This window comes from Enhydra lutris, unplaced genomic scaffold (genome assembly GCF_002288905.1).
Source record: "Enhydra lutris kenyoni isolate GAN:26980312 unplaced genomic scaffold, ASM228890v2 scaffoldscaffold93, whole genome shotgun sequence".
NCBI lineage: Eukaryota > Metazoa > Chordata > Mammalia > Carnivora > Mustelidae > Enhydra > Enhydra lutris.
This window is the reverse complement of record NW_019154177.1, coordinates 1064254-1074128: the sequence shown is the minus strand read 5'-3', so window position 1 is coordinate 1074128 and position 9875 is coordinate 1064254. Positions and strand designations below refer to the sequence as shown.

At 49.9% G+C, this 9875-nt stretch overlaps 1 non-coding gene across 1 annotated transcript; it reads right to left on the bottom strand.

Moving 5' to 3' along the window:
* Positions 1–5094: 5094 nt before the first annotated feature.
* On the bottom strand, positions 5095–5167 carry TRNAK-UUU. The gene has a single exon. It is a non-coding gene; the product is annotated as a tRNA-Lys (tRNA).
* Between the last annotated feature and the right edge of the window lie 4708 nt (positions 5168–9875).

The following is a 9875-nucleotide window of genomic DNA, read 5'->3' as shown; positions in this document are numbered from 1 at the left end:
AGAGAGCTGCCCAGAGTCGGTCAGCTACATCCAGTAAGAGAGGTTGGTGGTGGGTCTTCAAACTTTCATAGTTCCAACTCACGACGGATGTAAACCGTATCTGTGATTTCTCTTGATGACAATACCACAGATGCTTCCCCCACTTCTGAGGCTTGCTGCCTATACTCATCAAAGGAATAATAAATTATGGTTAGAGGTTAGTAAATATAAATTTGTAATTTTTCCCCTTCCAAGTTCTTAAACCCCTGATATCTACCCGTAGACTCCATTGGGGATCATTGGGCTCTGGGTTTAGAATCTTTGTATTATTTTATCCTTATATTATCTTATTTAACCTTCAAAAAGATCTTATGCAGTGCAGTAGATAACTATTACTATCCTCATTTAACTGCCCAGAAAATGAGAGATCAAATATTTCCTCTGAAGTCATATGACTAGTAAATGTCAGAGCTGGGATTTAAACCCAAGATAATGGACTCCAGTATGTATGTCTTATTTTTTTATTTTATATTTTTAAAAATATTTTATTTATTTGAGAGAGAGCAGAGCGAGAGAGAGAGCGTGAGTAGGGGAGAGGGGGAGAGCGAGAGGGAGAAGCAGGCTCCCCATTGAGCAGGGAGACCCTTGCTGGCACCCCTTATTTTTTATTTTAAACCTCTTAAGAGTTTATGTATATTTAGCCCCATTACTTTTAGCAATATCACTGATCTTACTGTCTATTCCTGACTCATTTCCATTTTGGTTTAATTACTGTAGATTTATAGTATGTTTTATATCTACTAAGACAAACCTCCTCTTACCATTCTGAGATTTTTTTCAATATCGAAACTAATATACATCTGAATTTTAAGGAAGAATTTTTTCATTTATATGCTAATATGGGGAGAACTGATATTTGAAAATACTAAGCATTCTGAACTAGGAACAGGATATTCTCTCCATGCACTAGAATAGGTATATAAGCCCCTCATTAAGATAATGTTGCTTTGGGAGGCACCTGGGTGACTCAGTCAGTTAAGCATCTTTTCTTTTTTTTAAAGATTATTTATTTATTTATTTGACAGAGAGAGAGAGAGAGCGCGCGAGCGCGTGCGTGCCAGCGCGCCACAGAGGGAACACAAGCCAGGGGAGAGGGAGGAGGAGAAGCAGGCTTCCCACCCAGCAGGGAGGCCAATGCAGGGCTGGATCCCAGGACTGTGGGATCATGACCTGAGCTGAAGGCAGACACTTAATGACTGAGCCATCCAGGAGCCCCTAAGCTTCTGACTCTTGATTTCAGCTCAGGTTGTGATCTCAGGGTCCTGGAATGGAGCCCCATTGGTTGTGGAGCCTGCTTAAGATTCTATCTGCCCCTCCCCTCCTTCCCCCACTTAAAAAAAAAAAAAAAAAGATTTTTTTTCTTTACATAATTGATGTACTTTTAGCTTAATTTGTTATGAGTTTATATTTTATTACAATTACAAATATCTATTTCCCCTGTATTTCCTTCTAATTGATTATTGTCTGTCATGGTGTTATAAGAATGTATACAAAATAGGGGCATCTGGGTGGCTCAGTGGGTTAAGGCCTCTGCCTTCAGCTCAGGTCATGATCCCAGGGTCCTGGGATCTAGCCCTGCTTGGCGGGGTTGGGGGGGCTGTCTCTGCTCTGCAGGGAGCCTGCTTCCCCCTCTCTCTCTGCCTGCCTCTCTGCCTACTTGTGATCTCTATCTGATAACTCCTCTCTTTAAGAAGAGGAAACTAATTTCCCTTCCCTTGAATATAGACTGAACTTAATGATTCTCTTCTAATGATTAGAATGAGGCAGAAGAATTGCACAATTTGAGGGACCAATCATAAAAGATGGGGTAATTTCTTATGCAACAACAGATAACTAATATACTGGTAGATATTTACTTCCTGCTTAGCCTTTGTATGAGCTTTCTCTTACATGGGTTTTTAGCTGCTTCTATCTTTTGATAGAGCAAATTGTATTATCAGAACATAAATGTAACATAAATGTAATTGTATTATCAGAACACAATGTAATGTATTTTTTTAAGATTCTATTTATTTATTTGACAGAGATCACAAGTAGGCAGAGAGGCAGGCAGAGAGAGAGGAGGAAGCAGGTTCCCTGCTGAGCACAGAGCCCGATGCAGGGCTGGATCCCAGGACCCTGAGATCATAACCAGAGCCGAAGGCAGAGGCTTAACCCACTAAGCCACCCAGGTGCCCCACAATGTAATATTTTTTGATATGCTGCCTCTTTTTTCTTCTTACATCATTCCTGTTGCTCCTGAATTTAGCCAGACAAATGATTCTTTCAAGTAAGAATGACTACAGCTTTTTTTTTTATGGCTATGGTTTTTAATGCATATAATTTACCTCACTAAACATTTTTCCTTCCTTGCTATTTTTCTATGATGGCATGTGTAACAACAGCAATGAAGCTCAATTTTAAGAAGGGAATTTTAGCTTCCAGGATAGCATTATAAAGTACTGGATAATATAGTCTGTAACGTAAAACAGAATCTTATTTCAATCGTGAGTTCAGCATTTACTCCTGACCACTGTTAAAATCAGGTACTCCGGGGCGCCTGGGTGGCTCATGACCATGACCTGCCTTCGGTCAGGTCATGATCTCAGGATCCTGGGATCGAGCCCCCACATCAGGCTCTCTGCTCAGCAGGGAGCCTGTTTCTCCCTCTCTCTCTGCCTGCCTCTCTGCCTACTTGTGATCTCTGTCTGTCAAATAAATAAATAAAATCTTTAAAAAAAAATCAGGTACTCCACGGACAGGCAGCCTGCAAATGAACGATGGGTGACCACGCGTGCGCATGTGTTGTGCAGACCCCTCTTCCTATAACATGTGATGTGATATATGTCCTTTCCTCTAACTGGGAAGTAAGGAGGAGCAGATTCTTAAATATTTTCCTAAATAAGTCCACTGAGAAAGTAATCCTTGAGTTAACGCCCACGAGGAAGACAAACAAATATGACTTCTCATGATGCACTTAGTTCCTCCCTCAGGTTTCCCCACCCCCAGCCACATCTTCACAACCACTGATTTAGGCAACAGCAACCTGAAGAACCGTATCACCTTCTGTCCTCTCCCAGGTCGTTACTTGTATGAAGTAGTTTCCAGGTTTCCCCTGTATTTCCTTCTAACTATTAAAGTGTTTTATTTCAGGGCACCTGGATGGCTCAGTAGGTTGGGCCTCTTGCCTCCGGTCATGATCCTGATCTCAGGGTCATGGGAAGGAGCGAGCCCTGAGTCACCTCCCCGTCTCTCTCTGCCTGCTGCTCCGCATACTTGTGATCTCTCTCTACCAAATAAATAAATAAAACTCTTTAAAGCGTTTTAGTTCTTCCTTTAATATTGAAAATGTTTTATATCTTCCCTTTAATATTGCTGTATTATAAGGGATCCCTGAGAAAACTGGATTGGATAGGCAAGTAACAGAGTTCTTCCTCCATTCCCCTTCTATAAAAGGGACAGGACGACCACATGTCCTAACTGAAAAGGCCTTGTATTCCTCTACTTCAGTCCCTCATGATTACTGTGTTCTGTTCTTTCTGGTACATCCTTATTCCAAATTGCAGACATGAAAAAAATCACTTGATTTAACTTCTGACAACTGACCTATGATGTCACAGTGGGGATCTGCCAAAGATCCTAATGGAAAGCAGGAGCAACATTAAACGAACATTTGAACGCCTTCAATGGGCCTGGAGTCCTTCCAAAAAGGCACAGAAGGCTTCTGTTTTCCCTCACGGCATAGATGGGTTAGACATACACTTCATGTCTGGGGGTTTTCTTTTTGAAGACTTTATTTATTTATTTTAGAGAGAGACAGCAAGAACAGGAGGGGCAGAAGGAGACCGAGAGAGATGAGCTCAAGAAGACTCCATGCTGAGCACAGAACCCAATGTGGGGCTCAATGCCAAGACCGTAGAATCATGACCAGAACTGAAACCAAGAGTTAGACACTTCATCAGTTGCCCCACCTCAGTGGCCCACATTTGGGCATTTTCTGAAGAGAGTGTATTGGTCATGGGTGTGTTCTGTCTACTGATTAAAATGAGTTCCTCAGTTTCTCAAAAAATTCTGTAACTTAAGAGTTAATCCCACAGCCTTCCTTTGGACAGACGTTTCAGTAACATTGGCAAAGAATGACTGGCCACAAAAATTCAGGGAAAATTTTGGAGGTATAGCTGGAAGTAAATGGAAAAGAACTCCTCCATGTCAGGAATGTACAACAGCCCACTTGGGGAAGAGCCTGCTCCAGCTGCAGTGCAGAGTGATGACTTACAGGAGTGCTGGCCATAAGCCTCGCTGCACTCTGCACCGGGACACAGAACCAAGTTAGAGCAGCTCATTTCCCCAGCTCACACACCTCTCTTCCTCAGAGTCCAGCAGCGGGATGACACAACTGAGAGACAGACAAAACAAGATCCTGGGAAGTTCACAATTGACTGCAGGGGATTTCTGGGAACAGGAACAAGAGACTCTTGTTCTTTGCAGAAGGCAAAGAGGAGAAGGCAATAACCTCGCCTCAATTTCTAAGCACTTCCTGGGATTTCTAAGAAGTTCCAGAAGCGTTATGCTATCTGGAATGAATCCAGAGCCCAAGATCACTCTGGCTCTCTATATGGTTTTCCATGAATACCATCAATGCGTTCCCAATCTTCAAATCACTATGAACCCTTCTCAATTCTCACTCTATGTACTGCCCTTCTCCTCTGTAGCTACATAATAATAATAATAATTTTTAAAGAAAATCTTAGAGATTTCTACAGAATAGCAGTTTTCAGGGATTGCTGTGGTTGTCAAATATTTTCACAAGACTGTATCTTAAATATGTAGGTATTTTAAATTAATCAGGTTCAAATCCAAGTTCCTCTCCCCTTCTGGAGGAAACAGAGCGACCTTATCAATAACCAGGACAGCGCTCTTTTCATATAGCTTGATAAAGGCTCCTCCCCCTACACAAGCGAAGACAGAGTACCCACTCCCCAAGCCAGGGTCCAATCCCCTCGACCAGGGACGGAAGTACCGCTAACACTTCTTTGGAAGTGAGAATACAAGGGAAAAAAAGAAAAAGAACCTTACCGCCCGAACAGGGACTTGAACCCTGGACCCTCAGATTAAAAGTCTGATGCTCTGCCAACTGAGCTATCCGGGCTCCTGTGCCCGGTCTTCTCTGCCAGCCCAGTAAAGGTAAGTGCGTTGGGCGACCGGGGACTTTGGTCCACCTGCTCCGACGCGCTGAAAGCAACCATGTGCGCACCGAGCTCACCGGCTCAGAGCAGCCGGCGCCCCCGCGCCCCCCGCACTAAGCGCCCCCACACAGCGGGCTCCGGCCCGGAACAACCAGTCTTCCCTCCAGAAACGCAGGCAGACGTGCTCCGAAGGGCTCAAGTCTGCAGAGCCCCCGCGACGCTCTCGAGTGCCACCGCCAGGGTAAAAGTGAGTGGGACCCTCTCGTGGGACAAAGGTCTTCGCCTCACCTCCCGGAAAACACAAGGGACTCCGGTGTTTCCCTGCACGTAGAGGACGCAGAGAACAGGCGCTGGCGGACGCGTCCTTCCTGCCCATCCACCCACACCCTCTTCGCGTCTAAAGATCCACATCCAGCCCTCGTCTCCCTACGTTGTTAGTCGAGTCGGAGCAGGCAGTTACCGCGGCTCTCGCGGCAGGCCCGGAGGCCAGCAAGGTGGAGGCCACGGCCGGCTGTGGAGAAGGTCGGGGGCCCGTCCGGGCAGCGTCCGCGGGAAGCCGGATCCCACCAGGGAGGCCCAAGATGGCGGCGCCACGACCCGAAGCCCCTGGGCCGGTGAGGAGACCCCGCTTCCGGCCCCGAGTAGTGACTACTCCCGCCGTACAGCAGACAGCCGTCAGTCAGAGACAGAAACCGAACCCCCAGGGGCGCGTCTCCGCGTCTCCCCCCTGCTCTCGGGTGACGAGGTGTCCTGCCCGCTCGCGTCGCTCACCCCGGCGCGGCGCGTCTGTCCCTGAATTCCTTCTCCCGAGACCCAGACCCTGCCCCGACATCTCCGGGTTGGGCTGGGGGAGGCCCCAGAGCCAGGGTCTTCCCAGTTCGCTCGGCGGCAGCCCCAGCTGGCCACCTCGCTCGCCCCATCCGCCCACGCCTCACCCCTCTCCCTCCCTCCGCCTCCTCCTACAGGAGGCCTTCCCAGCTACGCGGTCCAAACTACCAGGTTCTGCGTTCCCAGCTCTCGAGGTCTGGGCTTCCGGGCCCTGCCAGATGTTCATTCCGGGGACCCTCTCAGCGGTATAAATTTCCATGCAGCCCCGCGTGAGTGCGACGCAAGGTGGCCTGAGGCTGAGCGCGTGGCCGTCGGCGCCCCGGGTCTGGCTGCAGACGCGCTCCGGACGCACGGCGCACCCGGCGGCGGACGGGGAACGGAGCGCACGGCGCGCCCGGCGGCGGACGGGGAACGAGGCGCACGGCGCACCTGAATGCGGACGCGGTACCGGCCCGCCCGGCGTCCTCGCGCGCTCCTCACTCCGGGCAGTCCCCTCCGAAAGCCGTTCTGGGTCCGACGGGACCGCTCTCCTCCACCGTCCCCCTCCTTCCGCCGGAACAGACGCGCCGCGGGCCCGGGTGGGCGTGGGCACTCGCGGGCGCGCGGTCCGTCCGGCCAGGTCCCGCGACGTCCGCCGCGCCGCCGCCTCCGCGGAAGGACCGGAGTCTGGGCCTGGCCGCACCGCACGGGCCTGGTCTCCGTATCCTTCCGCAGGACTCCCGCGGGCCTTTCCGAGGCTCAAGGGCAGAGAAGTCCGGGGAGAGGAGGAATTCGAAGACACAGGTAAACGTCCCCGTGCTGAGACTTGTCCCCGGTGGGATGGAAATGCTTTCCCGAGGATTAACGGAGGACCGGGACCTTGGAGCAAGCTGAGAGGAGCAGGAAGATCCCTGAAGCACAGAGGACGACGAAGCCCAGGGTCCAAAATCAGTCTCAAGCCAGCCTTTCGTTTGTTTTCCAGAAATACGAACCAAGGATTCCTAACTCTCCTTTTCCAACGGGTCTCTCTGGGCCCTCAAAAAGTCACAAGACCGTCTTCTCTTTGATGACCACGTGAAATTCCAGCTGCCGGAGGCAAGCTCTCTGCAGAGTTCCACTTGGGGTGACCGGGTGACCGAGCTGGCCAGACATTGTCACAGTCCTCAGGAAGATGCTTCATTGACGTTCAAATTCATTCTGTCCGGAAGGTGCCAGAACCGTGATCGGAGCGGACTCTTCCCCTTTTCCTTGAGTAGCAGAAGATTTTCTGTCTTCTCTTTCTGTCTGGCCCTAGATTTCCAGAGACAACTTTCTGAATGTTGTCTTTTCCTTGTGCCCACTCCTCTGCATTTGCCGACAGGTCTCTGGTACCGAGGAGCAGTGGACCCTGCGGTGATGCTGTGGGAAACCCATGCCACCACGGAGATTGGCCAGACAAGGACAGATCTGCAGGTCCAAGCTCAGGGGCACTTGACCCCTGTGGCCATGTGGGGCCAAAGGTGAGGTTTCGATGCCCTGGGTATAGTAGCTGTTTCCCTTCCCTGGAAAGGGTGCCCAGCACCTGGATTCCCCTGGAGACCACAGCGGCCAGACTCCCAGTGTGCTCTCCAGACTTTCTTTCATGGTTCTGCCCCGCTGCCGTACTTGAGGCCATGCAGAGGCTTCGTATTTAATCCAGTGAGAATAAGAAGAGGAAGACGAAAAGGACACTCCGGTGCTCCTGGAAAGGAAAACTATCAAGCACAACCTTTTGTTCTCTGCCTAGAGTTACCAGAAGGAAAATTCGAGAGAACAGCTAATTCACCCAAAAAGGAATTTAAAAGCAGTGTTTACTTGGCATCTGCCCTGAAATAGCCACAGATTCCTAAAAGCAGTTCTCAGCCTGGAGAGTCTAAAAGCAACACCCCGGACGCAGGTGCCTTGGGTGGTCACAGCACAGGCTGTATAAATGGCATCCTGTGTGGAGTCCGGAGTCTTGTCTGTTCCATTTTCCTGCGTGAATGGCCGATCCCACCCTTTCTGGCCCAATTGCCTTTGAGGAGGGAGCTCTTCTGTGTGCACACATGACTCAAGCCTTGCTCTGTCTCTTGAAACTCAGCATTTACAGTTTCTGCACCGTTGATACACAAACTGGCATCCAAAAGGAAATGAAAATAGAACCCGTTTTGATACATCCACCCAGCCTAGACTCATCTTTAGAAAAAAGCAGTCCTGTAGTGTTCTGTCTCCTCCTGTGTAGGACAGTGTTTGTTTTAGGAAACACGAAAAACTGACACATCCGTCTACCCTTACCCTTCCTTCCCCCCGCCCCAAACACAGCCCCTTTGGGTTGCATCTCTCTCTGGGATCTCTGGTCTGGCGATAACTCACGGATTCCACTTTATGACTTTCCTTAAAGTTCCAAAAACAAGTGTTAAAAATGATTGCAGGGGGCACCTGGGTGGTTCAGTGGGTTAAAGCCTCTGCCTTCAGCTCAGGTCATGATCCCAGGGTTCTGGGATTGAGCCCCACATCGGGCTCTCTGCTCAGTGGGGAGCCTGCTTCCTCCTCTCTCTCTGCCTGTCTCTCTGCCTACTTGTGATCTCTGTCTGTCAAATAAATAAATAAAAATCTTTAAAAAAAATGATTGCAGAAGACAGTTGAGGTGATGCAGACTTTAACACTTCATGATGTGGACAGTCAGAGAACTGCAAAATGGGGTAGAAGGCAGGAATCTTTTATAGGAGAAAGAATTAAAAAAAAAAAAAGAATAAAGAACAAGGAAGTGACAAATGGAAGATTTCTGATTCAGTCTTGTTTGGGGCAGGGAGGCCCGAGCTGGCAGGGCGTTTGGGGAATGGGCGGGTATTCCTCAGGTCTGGCCAAGCTGGTCATCCACAGGAACGTGGAAACCTAAGTCTAGGTTTGCTGACGTGGCCCCCCCCCCCCCCCCCCCAGAAGCTGCTCCGTCTCGGCCCTGGAAAATATTTCAAACACAAGAAACTAGAATTCAGTGCACAGAAGTAAGACGTGTGGGAGGGAAAGAACTGTGCTCCTCGCTCGCCGGTAACACCCTCGCGATCTTATTTCAGCTGCGTGTGTGTACAGGTTTGGATGTTTTCTACCATGTGGCATGTGGAAATCTCCAGTGAGATTCAATTTGCCATCTACAAGAACAACTGCTCTCCCCAAATCCGGCGTCGAGCAAAATGCCTTTAATATCTTACGCCTAATTTCCCAAATCAAGCTTTTCCTGAGGTCTGAGAGCGTCCAGCCTCCAAGCTTCCAATTGTCTTTTCAACATTCGCGCTGGCAGCGTCCACGGTCCCGAAGCGCCGCTGTTTGGGGTGGAACAGTCGCTTATGTGCACAATCGCTCTGGGGAAGGCTTGGGATCCCCTGCTCCCCGCCCCGGCACCCCAGCTGCGCGCGCGCGGTAATTGGTGGTGGTTGCGCGCACAGGGGACGCGCGCGGGGCGAGCGGAGAGGGGACCAGACCCCCAGGCCTTGGGGGAGCAGCTGTCCTCCTCCTGCCAGACACCCAGGTCGGATGAGCACAGCTGACCGCTCGGAGAACTGACACGGAGGGAGGGTGTAGATTTCTGTTTCCCTCCAGTCTGTCTTGTTTCTGTCCCGCCCTTTATGGTTAGACCCAGTAAAACCCACTTAGAACGTGCGGGTTGGAGTGGCTTCGGAAGGAGGAGCTTCTGGTGGGCTTGGTTCCTTCTTTCGAGCCTCCTCCCCTTTGTCTTCCTTGTGCAGCTACGGATGCCGGGAGCCGTAAGCCGCAGGGGAGAAACGCGAAAACAATAAAAGTAATCCAGTAGATTTTCTAATCCTGGAAAAAATGGACAGTGGAGGTGCCGGGGATTGAACCCGGGGCCTC